Source organism: Mesocricetus auratus, unplaced genomic scaffold (assembly GCF_017639785.1).
Source record: "Mesocricetus auratus isolate SY011 unplaced genomic scaffold, BCM_Maur_2.0 Super-Scaffold_100006, whole genome shotgun sequence".
NCBI classification, from domain to species: Eukaryota; Metazoa; Chordata; class Mammalia; order Rodentia; family Cricetidae; genus Mesocricetus; species Mesocricetus auratus.
The window spans coordinates 67655444-67669661 of NW_024429190.1; the positions used below are offsets into that span (position 1 = coordinate 67655444).

The following is a 14218-nucleotide window of genomic DNA, read 5'->3' on the forward strand; positions in this document are numbered from 1 at the left end:
AATGACTCCCCAGAATTCTCTGCTGAATTACATACACAGTTCTGTTTCAAAAATATTTGCTTCATGTCTTTGGTAGGGCATTCCAATATGAAATCCTATCATTGGTAGGACCAAAAACTCTGACATTTCCCATCTATTGTCTTCTTGGGTTTCCTTGTCTCAGTGATGGCAACCTCATGCTTGTGCTTATCCTGGATAATCTCAGTCACCCAAACTGTATAATGTATGTTATGCCTCACGCTGAACTCATCAGGAAGTCCTGCCAGCTATTTCTTCTTAAGACATTCCATGCCCCCACAACTTCTCACCCATTCCACAGATGATGGAGACTAATGAATGACTTTCTTGAACTTGAATAATTATAATAGGCTTCACCTGGGTCTTTATCTTTCTTTATCTTCTTTTATTGCATTTCTCATGCAGCATGTGAAAACTTTATTTTTAAAAGACTATCTTACTCTCCATTCAAAGATCCAAAATTTTCATTCTACCCTATGAGACATCAGTTGACATCTTTGACTACTGTAACACTGCTAAACCACACTGGTTTTTAAATTACACAGAATAGGTTCCTGCATTGGAATCTTTACACCAACTGCTCTTTCTACTGGAACTATTTCTCTAGAGCTCCTTGATTTCTTCTTTATATCTTTTAGGTTTTTATTCAAAGGCCATTGTATTGGAGTTCCTCTCAGAGCACTATATACAAATATGCGTGCATACATGAACTACACACTCATACACACACACACACACACACACACACACACACCCCATAACCACCTTTCATCACTTATCAGCTATAACCTTATCCTTCAAATATCATGGCTATTTTTTATGAAAACATTGCTACTATTATTGCTATATCTTCAGTTATTTTAATACAGATTTTTAATTAGAAGACAAAATAATGAATGAAGGAGTGACATATAAGAAGAAAAGACAGTGTAAGCCATGCCTGGTGAAGAGGACAGAGTGGATGATGGGATCATGAAAAATATACAGTGGTGTCATTGGCATACTTCTCTTGCCATTGGGAAAGTCAGATATCTGTCTTTCTTTGTATGAAGGAAAGCTGTACAGAGGCGAAGTGGGTCTTAAGAGATGCAAGGCGTGGTTACCTGTATTGATCTGGTCTGGCTTTGAATTCCAAGTCCACCATCTGTTATAGCCTTGGTCAAGTCAACCAATGTGTCTAAATCCTAAACACTTACGAAATAAATTTGGGGAGAATTAAATGAGGATAATTCATAAAATGTACTTGACACAAAGATCTTATCATTTGTTGTTAGTGGTTCTTATTTGACAGGCTTGGGTTGACTAGTGACAGGATAAAGAAAGACATATGAAGAGGATTAGTGGAGTCAAGAAATTGGAATTGCTCTGCTTTTTCATCTGTTAAAATGTAGAAAAGTAAAATGTAGTTTAAGTGTTAAGAGAACAGGAGCAAGCAATGTCTTCTAGTATTGACATAGTTGGCCTTTTTTTATTTCATGAATGGAGGTAAGACAACACCAGATCATGTGCCAGACGAAAAGAGGAAGACAGCAGAGAAAAGCTAGCGGCCTTATTCAGCAGGGAGTTTAGTGCGTCATGTTATACCACATCCTGTTTTCCTTTTAGGCCATTGCCTATCGTCCTCTGTTCCAGCAACATGGAGGTCATTAAAGTCAACTTCACTTGATATCAGCAAGGATTGTCAGAGGCAATCAACTCCTGACTTAGGCAATATGGCCATCAGATGATGAAGAAAACACTACAATCCCAGCTGTGCATACATAGCATGCCATGGATTTGCATACTCAGTCATTGGAGTGAAGTATTCTCCCATACTTATTTCTACTATCTTTGTACAATGGGGAAATCTCAAGGCACAGTATACAGGTAGGAGGTTAGTAAACCTAAATCTAGGCTTGCACGCCATCATACCATTGAAGACTTTGAAGTCTGCATAAAGAGTGTTTGAATCGAGAAAAAGGGAATCCAAAAATTCTAAGTGACCACTAAGCTGAGATAGAATTGATGGGGCATCCTTCCCAGGGCTGCCAAACAGTGAACCTAGCAGCTCTAAGAAGACTCAAGTCTATACTGACTCCCCTTCTACAAACTAATATTGATATGACCTCCTAGAAATGATGCATAAGCTGCGAAGTCACCTTTCTTCTTACATGGAGCATTCCAATGAATGACTAACAGCAGCAAGAGTGAAAAGGTTTATGAGACTTCTCCAAGGTGGATGGGTTGGTAGATACTTGGGAACTCATCTACAAACCAGTGTCAATGGTCTCTAGTTTTAAAAACTAACCCAAAGCAGGAACTTTCTTCTAGCTTAGACCCTCCAGTGTTCTCTTAGTTCCCCAGGCTGACTTTTTTTGAAGGCTGTGCTGCAGCTGAAAGAGTGGTAATTGGAAAGGTCTTAATGACTACAAAATTGTCCCTGACTTATCGAAAGTATGATTCCAGGCCTACACTCCCCTGAGAACAGACTACACAGTTCCAGATAGATAGAGTTGAAACAATCATTTGAAAGAAGGAAAGTGATAAAATTCTGGACAAGATTTGGCTTAGGAGTTTGTTCAATGATCTGTAGTATCTCCAAGATTTACTTCCAGCGCCTTACTATTACAGGTTGGTGCATGGATATTTAGAACATGGAGAAGAAGAAGGGAGCAAAATCCCTAAATATTCATCAAAAGGCTAGTAAATTGAAAACATTACTGTAGTGGTGCTGAGAACGTATTTTCTGATTACAGCAGAGAGAGAGAGGCAATGGCAGATTCTCCATGTTAGGTTCCCTTAGAAAACATGAGAGCTTTGTGAAGGACTGAGTGATGCCAAGTGACCATATCACTCTCATCATTTTCAGTAATAATTGGAACTCAGCAATATTCAGAGAGGACAGGGATATCATGGGCTTAAACTTTGGGGAAATGAAAGAAACATCACATCAGCCCTGGTGCCTCAGCTCACACCTTGGTTATAGAAATGGATGTGGTTATGACAGCACACCGAGCTCACGACCTCGATATTAAAAGTTTTAGGGCTGTGGGAAGCCAGAGTTCCTAAGTGAGGCTCACATAACCTCAACTCATGTAAAGTCAAGATGAAGTGGTTTAGTTAGGTTTCTGCTACCACCATGAGGCAACTGGTTACCCACCAGAGAAACTACTGTCTGAAACCAAGAAAATTACCACAAAAATTAGTCAGAGAGGGGTTGAAGGGAAATGAATGCACCTAGATTCAAGATCTTAGTCACAAGTCAGGCTCACAATTTACTAAAGATCATTTCTTAGCGAAAAAAAGCCTTTTTATTTTATTTTTTTCTGGTTCTCGACTGTGTCTATTATAGGTTAACAATGTATGAGAGCAGCCTTGCTACCCATGCAATTGATGATCAATGATGTCTGTGTAACAAACACAGTAGCAGCCTCTGAAGGTCAGGGTCAGGAACCAAGGTGAGATTTCTTGAAGAAACTATAAAACTGTGGCATTAAAGAATAGATGGACATGGAGGGTGGTCTAAGATTCACCTTGGCCTATAGTGACCATAACATCTATAGAATGATTATTGTCCTCTCTAAAATTTTGGTACATTATCTCAAGAATACCTTAGTCAAAGCCAGTCTCCTTGATTTCCAGAAGCTAAAGGTGGGAAAAATAAAAATATTCACTAAACTCTATGTCTTGAGAAATTTTAGAATACTTCATGATTCAAATACTAATGAATTTTAATCGAGGAAAGTGTCATTTCAATTTTCTTCTTTTTTCTCATTTCAATTGTATTAATAGAATATTTGGAAGCAGAGTTCATGGCTGGGGTTACTGTAATTCTTATGTTCAACAAGAGTTGGCTACATATGATGCAATCTATGAAGGTGTTAAATGATTTGTGGAAGTGTTACCATGAGCCTGCACTATTAGAGACTCCTGACCCAAGCACATCAGTTAAACAAATACAAGCTAACACTGGCTAGAGTTATTAGTATGTCTTGTTTCCAAAGCTATTTTTTTCATAATTAAGACCTTGGCAAGTACCAACAGACAGTGAAAAACATGCAAAAGACGTTTTTCTTATACTCATAAATAAACGCCACTAGAGAATTATCATAGGCTCCATGTTGTTCAAACTCTTAGTGAAGAACGTGGTGTGTGGGATGATCCACCAGGAGGGACAGAGGAGCTTGAGAAATGGCTAATTGTAGTGGAAGTAGCTCTTTTAGCAGCAACTATAGAGTTTCTAGCAAAAAAACCCATCACAGACCACACTAATATGACTATGAAGAAACATGTTGCTTTCTCTAACCTGTGTGGGTTTGGGCAGTGTTACTTATGTATATCTTTTGAGAGTGACTTGGATTCTTCCCTGAAATTCCATGAGTCACCAAACATCTTTTAAATTCACTTTTGTTCTGCTTAAAATATACTGATCTTTGTTACCCAAACACATTGTCTCTAGCAAAATATTAGGATCACACAGAGTCTATAAGATATTTCTTGGCCATCTCTAAGGAGAGGCCTAGTTTTGTGGCTTTTGTACATGGTATGGGGAAGGCTCCACCCAGTAGACAGTGGATAGTAGAGTAATCAATCAGAAACAACCCCTGATGTCCCACCAGTAACCAGTCTGAAGATACTTTGGGTGGAAGAAAATTGGCAGAAGGAAAACACAAAAAAACAGGCTTTAGATTCAAAAGTCTTCCTTGAATGATCTGTAGTCAACCACATGACCTCCCTGGAACATTTGTTCTCTTGCATGTGTTCAACCAACTGGGTCCTTATTTTGCAGGGCTTTCATAAGCTTTATAGAAAGTGGTTATGAAATACCAATGTAGATCCTGGAGAAGATGAAAAATGCTGAGTAACACAATAAAGAGGAAGTACCTCAGCCTCTATTAGAATCCTCAGCCTCTGTCCAACTGTGGTCTTTTTTCTATCTGTCTCAAGATGAGGAGTCTATACAATGTTCTTCACATATATACTTATAGGCAATATCTTCCCTGAGTTCAGGATCTTAAAAATTATCTCTTTTGTGATATCAAACTTGTCTATTTCAAAGACATTTCAAACTTCTGTATCTAGTAATTCTTAACTCCATTAAATGTAGGCACATCTCTCTTCAGTACTTCACATTTTAATGGCTGCCATTAATATATATTCATTTATGTTCATCAAACCAATAGGAGTGGTTTTTAATATTTCTGTTTGTATCCAACCTATCATCATGTCCTAAAGGTTAAATCTAAGAAACATAATCTTCTAACATCTCTAAATATGTATCCATATCAATGGTTTCCAACTTGTGGGTTGCAAACCCTTTGAGTTTGCATTTTAGATATCTCAAAAATAAAATATTAACATTACAATTAACAACAATGGCAAATTTACAGTTATGAAGAAGCAACAAAACAATTGTATGGCTGGGGGGTCACCACAACGTGAGGAACTGTATTAAAGGGTTGCAGCATTAGGAAGGCAGAGAACAAGTGATCTATGTGATCCTGGTTCAACCCATCTTAATTTCTTTCTCAGCCAGATTAGCAGTTAATGGATTTTCTTTTTTCTTTTATTTTTGAGACAGGGTTTCTCTTTTACTTTGGATGCTGTCCTGGAACTAGCTCTTGTAGACCAGGCTGGTCTTGAACTCACAGAGATCTGCCTGCCTCTGCCTCCCGAGTGCTGATGGATTTTCTTAAATGTAGAATGATTTTGCTTTGCAAGTTAAACAGTATCTTTTAAAACCATTACAGAAGGATTTGAAGATAGGGAGAATAAACTGAGAAGATTTCTGGGAGGGGGAGTAAGAGAGAGAGAGATTTACTTTAGGAAAAGTTAAATTTATTGCTGAAGGGACTAAAAGGAAGAACTGAGAAAGAAGAAGTAAGAGACTTCATATGGCATTTAGTCAGAAGAAAGAAATCGAGAGACACCAAGTGCTGTGATCTCAGTGGTCAAATTATTTTAAAGTTTGTTTTATATGTATGGTGACCATTACTATTGCTATTAGAGACTGATGAGAAAAATCATTATTATGAAAGTTGTGTTCCTCATTCTGAAGACTGTGAGGAGATAGTACTCTTAGTCACAACAAGACAATCCCTGTCTTATCCTTAATGTTTGAAAGAACTGTTTCTGAAACATGAACTCTTGAAAGGCTTTCTGTTGCAAGTAAAATAAGATATGAACTCTGTTCCAGGTGGTTATATGTGCTAAATATGTGCCCTTTCACTGAATTGCACCCCTAACTACCCAATATTCTTTTAGGAACACATATTCTATACTTTCATTGTTTTGGGCAAAGATGCCTCTGTTGTTGCACTGTAAGAATTTTTTATTTCTATATTCAGGATACTAGATCTTTTTAATATATAGGATTTTCAAACATTTTCTCCCATCTCTTAGGCTGTTTCATTCTTTTAAAGTTTTAAATTATTGTTACCTTTATGTGTATGGGTATTTAGCTTGTGTGTAAAACCGTTCACCATGTATGCCCTTGGAACTCTTGAACCAGAGTTACAGATGGTTGTGGGTCACCATGTGGGTGTTGGAAATTGACACCAGGTTCTCTCTGAAAGAAGCTCTTAGCAGATTAAACCTCACTTCAGCCTTTATTTATTCTTTTTTTGACAATGTTCTTTGGAAATTTTTAAACTTTTCTTTGATTTCATGTGCTTTTGAGTCATAGGTAAGTAATTGTTGCCTAATCTAAGGTCATAAAGACCAAAACTTATATTTTCTTATAAGTTGCAAAAGAATGAAATTAAATTTACAAGCCTGCAAGGATCAACGCGGTGCCATGGCCAACGGCTGGCCTGTGCAGTCTGGGTTGTAGGTTGGGACTGTGAAGGCCTGCAGAAATGGGTTGCTGTGTGACTGTAAGCAAGATGGTAAGGCCCAAGTTCATGTAGCACTGGGAATGCCAAAGCTAGCCTCAAACTCTCAAACTCAAGTCAACACATTTAATAAAAACAAGTAAATTTACCTAGGCTCTTAACATAGTTCAGTATGTGATATTTTTTATATAAGCAAATAATGCTAGGTATATGTGATCATGACCCAAAGGACCCATGGTCCTTAAAATTGGACTCACAATAAATGAAATGTTAGGATTGACAGATAATGACTTTAAAATAGTATCTATAGATATGTTCAAAGACTTAAATGCAACTGAAATCACAACAAGTGAATGTATGGAACACACCATTAAAAGAATAGAAAATAAAAATTCTTGAGTAGATCAGTATGTTAGAAACGATGAATTCACTGAATAAGCTCAAGAAGTTGAGCACATATACAAAAAGCAGAAGATACCATTAGAGCAAGAAAGGAATGCGAAAAGTGCAGGGTGAGGGTCCTGTTGGTAAGCCATTATTGGTAGTGACACTGGGTTGCCATCAAATGATGGTGTTTGAGAAAATTTCTGGGCAGTCATGCAGATTAATGAAATTCCCATAATTTCCATGTAACCCCGGATACTTCTGGGAATGGTTGAATACATTGTTTAATAAACTAGTTATGAATGAATCAGAAATGTTGGCCCTTATTGGACAGCATCTGAGTGGCTACTTCAGTGTGGGGCCAAAGTACACTCGCATGACCGAAATAAGTGGTTGAAGGACTATAACAACCTTCCAGTAGGCCCTCTGGTCAGACACAAAATTCTGTCAATTAATCTTGCTCACTCTTACAGACATTGGCTTGGGTCACATCAAAGGCCTAGAGAATGTCAAGAAAAATAAAACTGTGCAGCTGCCATTACATTGGAGGTGACTGTTTGCATAGATTTAGTCAACTTGGAAAGTTTCAAAAGTATCTTAGAAATGGAGATAATTGCCTATGGGAATGTCACAGACAACAGCCCCATTGCTTTGTGACATTTTAGAAAGTGTTGGTATTTGTCCTTTAGTGAGCTTCCTGGAGTAAAGGATAAAGAAAAAATTGTCAAAGTCTATTTTAGCATCATTGGTTTCCCACTAGCCCTGATTGTCCTGGAACTAGCTCTATAAACCAGGATTCAAACAGAATAAGTGTGATAATTAGAAACTAATTTTTCTACCTCCTATGAACTCAAGGGGCATCAAATATAAACACAAAATTATTTATATATGGAAAACATTAATAAAGAATACCATAAATGGAAAAAAGTAATGTGATCAACATAAAGACAACATTTATATTATATATATCTCATAAAACTACAGTGAAAAGGCAGAGACTATCACAGCAGATGAACAAGACATAATTACATTGAATATTAAATACACTGTAAATACAAAGACACATGTGAATTGACAGTTAAATGATGGGGAAAATACATTGTATCATGCAAATTTGTGAAACTTCCTACACCTTATAAGCATTAGACAAAGTGAACATCAAGGATTGGAGTGTTTTCAGAGGTAGTGAAGGATGCTTCATTGTTGTCAGGGATCAATTCATGAGAAAATAAACAATCATATATATATGTGTGTGTATATATGTACATATATATACATATATGCCTATTAATTGCTTTAAGTATTAAAACCTGGAAAAGCTGACTGCAGGCATAACTTCAATCACAGTCAGAAATTTTTATCTCACTCAGTAATTAATACTGGACAAAACTGTTAATACATAGCTTACCTTAACAGAATTATCAAATAATATTATTACAAGGAGAACAAGACAGTTACTTCCACTTCACTACTTAAATCCCATATTATGTTATAGACTAATATCAGTACAGTAAGGCAAAAATAAATATCAGGAAGGAAGATATGTAAGTATCTTTATTTGAATAGAGAACAATCTTTTATGCAGAAAAGAATTGACTGTACAAAATTAACTAAACTGTAAGATTAATTTAGAAAAATTCCAAGGTAGAAAGTTGATATATTATAATCTACTATTAGGTGTATTATAGTGACAAGTAATTGGAAGTGAAACTTAAAAATTTGCCATTTATCACAGCATCAAAATCATGATATACTTAATGATTTTTCCAAAATATGAAACTAGAGCAGCCTGGTTCTTTCCTGTGTGGGCTCTGCATGTAATTTGAACCTCTCATAGCACAGGAAGTAGATTCCAAAATGAAATTTTCTAAAACACAGAGATGTCAATCCTCTCTCAGATTATATAGTAGCAATACTGTGAAATTATATTGGTCCTTGGAGACTATTCAAACTGAAACAAATATAAAAATTAGATGGCACGTTTCACAACAAGGAGCAGTGGTAACTTTATTCTGTTATTTTCCCTACCGTACACCAAAGACATTTTATGATCATGAGTATAGCATGTGAACCGGAAAAAGTCAGAGAACTACATGAGGACTCAGGTCTCCCCTTCTACCACATCTGTCTTGGGGCTTGTCAGTCTTGGCCACAGGCAACTCTACCCACTGAGTCATCTTACTGATTCAATAACAGCCAACTTCTTTACTCTAAAGGGGAAGTCACTGAAATCTAAATGCATAGATGGATAAATAAATAATAAGTAGTGCCACATTTGTATAATTGACTGTTTCAGTGAATATTCAGTGACTATTCAATAGGAAAAAGATACACACTATCAGTATTCATGATGACATGGTTGCATCTCAGGGACATTAAGTTGAACAAAAGGGCCTCTGCATAAAAGACTACAAGAAAGATAGGGATGGGCAAAACTAAAAGCAGTGGGTTTTTTCTTAAGAAGAGAGTTTTCATGGAGATAACATGCATTTTACTACAGAATGAAAATATTCTGTCTTGAGCAATTATTGACAGTTTTTAAAAACTCAACACACTGTTCCCAGGAGATGTGTGCATTTCATTATGTAAATTTTACCTTAATTTACATATACCGTGTGTTGGGGAAGTCCTGTGTATATGCCAATAAAGCACTGTTGGACAATAGGTAAGCAAGATAGGTGGGAGTAGGAGTCCAGGAGGACTCTGGGTAGGAGAAACACAGGGAGTCAAGATGTAACCGCCATAGATATAAGAAGCCCGGAAACTTCTCCGGTAAGAGAAATACTTAGATTAACAATTATGGGATAAATACTTAAGTCAGAGCTAGCCAGTAAGAAACAAGTAAGGCCAACAGCTTCATAATTAATATAGCCTCCTGTGTGTTCATTTGGGACTGATGCGGCTCTGGAACAGGCTGGCAGGAAGGCTTCTCTTTACAACCGTGCAATTATTTGTAAAGTATTCATAGCTGTCCTGTCTGTTCCTCTCAATAGTTTTAAAGGGACCAGTATTAGTATTTTCACTTATTAAGGTAAAATTGCTCAAGTTTATACTGAAATTATATGAATGGCTAGAATTTTGTCAGGGGCCTCCAGGCATCAGTCAGCTAGGCTGTATCACGTACTCATAGAGAAGACATGACACTAAGACCAGACTGCCACCTCTTATGACATAAAGCAAATTCCAAGAAACAGGCCTGAAGTTTATCTGTCAGTTATAGAGTAGCTTAATTGGAAAACTACAAGGTCCTCAGGAGATAGGCCTGAGCAATAGTAAATTGTAATAGATAGGATCAGACCCTGCTGTCAGGTTAGCAAACAACATAGAAGGTCCTACCCCTGACCTCTTCCCCCTGCAGTTGCAATTACACTTTCACCCCTTCCCCTACTTACTTCTCCCATGTAAATCCCTTTGTGATGAATAAAGATGTCGACTTGATCAGAATCCTGTCTTGTCATCCATTCTCGTATCACCCTGTCCTCCATCTTTCTCCTAGGAGTCCACCAGACCCACGTTGAATGTCCTGCAGGTCGGGGCAGAATTTGGCAAGACAAGTAAGTATTCATGGCTGAAGAGAATTTTTTAATATATATAGAACCTCAACTTGATTACCTATTTTTATTTTTAAATCACAGAAAGATGACTATAAACATTGACATAAAATTTTCTTTTACTGCACTCTGGGATCTCCTGGCCTGGGGTTTGCAGGCAGGTCAACTGGCCCCCAGCAGACCAAGCAACTGCGAGCCTACTGAGATTGCTGGGCCACTCCCATCCCCATTCAGGGCAGAGGTGAGCTCCAGCCCCCGCCTCAGGCCCGGCTTCTGTGTACCCACTGGAAGAGAATGTTGGACTCACACCCATCAGAAGAGGAAGAGACCTCACCTGTACCCACTGGAAGAAGGGATGGGAAGATGATGATACAAGAACACATTCAACAACTGAAAAAGCAATATGATACCACCAGAGTCTAGGGACTCTACACCAGCAAGACGTGAACATCCCAACACAGATGAAGAATGACCCTAAATCAAATTCATGAAGATGATAGAGACCCTAAGAGAGGAAATTAGAAAATCCTTTAAAAAATGGAAGAAAAGACAATCAAAAATTGCAAGAAACAATTCAAACAGTGCAAGGTTTGAAAGCTGAAATAGAGACAATGAAAAAAACAGTCTGAAGGAATGCTGGAATTAGAAAAGGTGGGGAAATGATCGGGAACTACAGATGCAAGCATAACCAACAGAATACAAGAAATGGAAGAGAGAATCTCAAGCATTGAAGATACAGTAAGAGAAATTGATTTACTGACAGAAGAAAACCTTAAGTTCAACAAATCCCTAACACAAAATATCCAGGAAATAAGGGACACTGTGAAAAGGCCAAACCTAAGAATAATAGGTATAGAAGAAGGTGAAGAAACTCAACTAAAAAGGGCAGAAAACATATTCAACAAAATCGCAGAAGAAAACATTCCCAACCTAAAGAAAGGCATGCCAATGGAAATACAAGAAGCCTACAGACCACCAAATAGAGTGAACCACAAAAAGTCCCCACATCACATAATAATTAAAACACCAAACCTACAGAATAAAGAAAGAATACTAAGAGCAGCAAAGGAAAAAGGCCAAGTAACATATAAAGACAAATGCATCAGAATCACACCTGGCTTCTCCATGGAAACTCTGAAAACAGAAGGTCCTGGATGGATATTCTACAAACAATAAGAGACCAAGGATGCCAACCCAGACTACTATACCCAGCAAAGCTTTCAATCACTATAGATGGGGAAAATAAGATATTCCATGACAAAAACAGATTTAAACAATACATACACACTAATTCCTCCATACAAAAAGTACTCCAACCTAAGGAAGTCAACTACACTCACAAAAACACAGACAATACATAATACCAAAAGCCAAAAGAAAAAGCAGGATAAATCTACAAACAATACCACCACCACCAAATCCAAAACAAACAAGGATTAACTCTAAATGGTCCTTAAATTCCCTTAGTATTAATGGTCTTAATTTGCCTATAAAAACATAGGCTAATAATGGATATGAAGACAGAATCCATCCTTCTGCTGAGTAAAAGAAACACGCCTCAACTTCAAAGACAGACATTACCTCAGAGTAAAGGATTGGGATAAGATTTTCCAATCAAATGGACCCAAGAAACAAGCTGGTGTAGCTATCCTAGTATCTATCAAACTAGACTTCAAACTAAAATCAATCAAAAGAGATGAAATCATTTAATATTCATCACAGGAGAATGTATCAGGAAGAAGTTTTAATTCTGAACGTCTATGTCCCAAATAAAAAGGAACTCATGTTCATAAAAGAAACATTACTAAAACTCAGATCACACATAAGACCTCACACAATTATAGAGGGAGGCTTCAACACCCCACTCTCACCACTAGACAGGACCACCAGACAGAAACTTGACAAAGAAACAAAGGAACTAACAGAAGTTATGACCCAGTTGGGATTAATAGACATCTATAGACCATTCCATCCAAACATAAAAGAATATACCTTCTTCTCAGTGCCACATGGAACCTTCTCTAAAATTAACTACATACTAGGCAACATAGCAAACATCAACAGATACAAAAACTTGGAATAACCCCCTGTATCCTATTGGATCATCATGGTTTAAAGTTAGAATTAAACAACAACACAAATTGCAGAAACTCTACAAACTCAACAGAAATTGAACAAGGTGAAATTGCAAGTAAGAAATAAAGAAAGCATTTGAAGACTTCCCAGAATTGAAAATGAAGACACAATATATCCAAACTTATGGGTCACTTTGAAAGCAGTACTTAGAGGAAAGTTCATAGCACTAAGTGCTCACATGAATAAACTGGAGAATAGTCACACTAGAGAATTAATAACACAACTGAAAGCTCTAGAACAAAAAGAAGCAATCTCACCGCAGAGGAGTAGACACCAGGAAGTAATCCAGAAGAGCTCAAAGTAATAAAGTTGAAACAAAGAAAATGATACGAAGAATCAATGTAACAAAGAGTTGGTTCTTAAAGAAAGTCAACAAGATAGACAAACCTTTATCTAAATTAACCAAAAGGCAGAGAACATTCAAATTAACAAAATCAGAAACGAAGAGGGGGGACATATTAATGGACATTGAGGAAATACAGAGAATCTTCAGGTCATACTTTGAAAACTCCACAAAATTTGAACAATTTAAAGGAAATGAGTAATTTTCTGTATAGATATCACTTGCCAAAACTATATCAAGAACAGATGAGCAGTTTAAACAGAACTATAAACCCTAATGAAATAGAAGCAATAATGCAAAGTCTCCCAGCCAAAAATAGCCCAGGCCCAGATGGCTTCAGTGCATAATTCTACCAGAAATTCACAGAACAGCTAATACCAATACTCCTCAAGTTGTTCCATACAATAGAAGCACATGGTTCATTGTCAAACTCTTTTTACGAGGCTACAATTATTTTGTTCCCCAAGCCACACAAAGACACAAGTAAGAAAGAGAACTACAGATCAATATCCCTCATGAATATTGATGCAAAAATACTCAACAAAATACTAGCAAATCGAACACAAGAACACATCAGAAGAATCATCCACAATGATCAAGTAGGCTTCATCCCAGGGATGCAGGGATGGTTCAACATAAGAAAATCCATTAATGTACTTCACCATATAAAAAACTGAAAAAGAAAAACATGATCATCTCACTAGATGCTGAAAAAGCTTTTGACAAAATCCAACGCCCCTTCATGATAAAGATCCTGGAGAGATCAGGGAAAAAAGGAACATACCTGGACATAATAAAAGTTATATACAGCAAACCAACAGCCAACATCAAACTAAATGGAGAGAAACTCAATTCAATTCCTCTAAAATCAGGAACAAGGCAAGACTATCCTCTCTCTCCATATCTTTTCAATATTGTACTTAAAGTTCTAGCTAGAGCAACAAAAGGAGATCAAGGGGGTACAAATTGGAAAG

At 37.1% G+C, this 14218-nt stretch overlaps 1 pseudogene; it reads left to right on the top strand.

Moving 5' to 3' along the window:
- Positions 1 to 7395: 7395 nt before the first annotated feature.
- Positions 7396 to 8003, top strand: LOC101836189 (annotated as a pseudogene).
- Positions 8004 to 14218: the final 6215 nt, after the last annotated feature.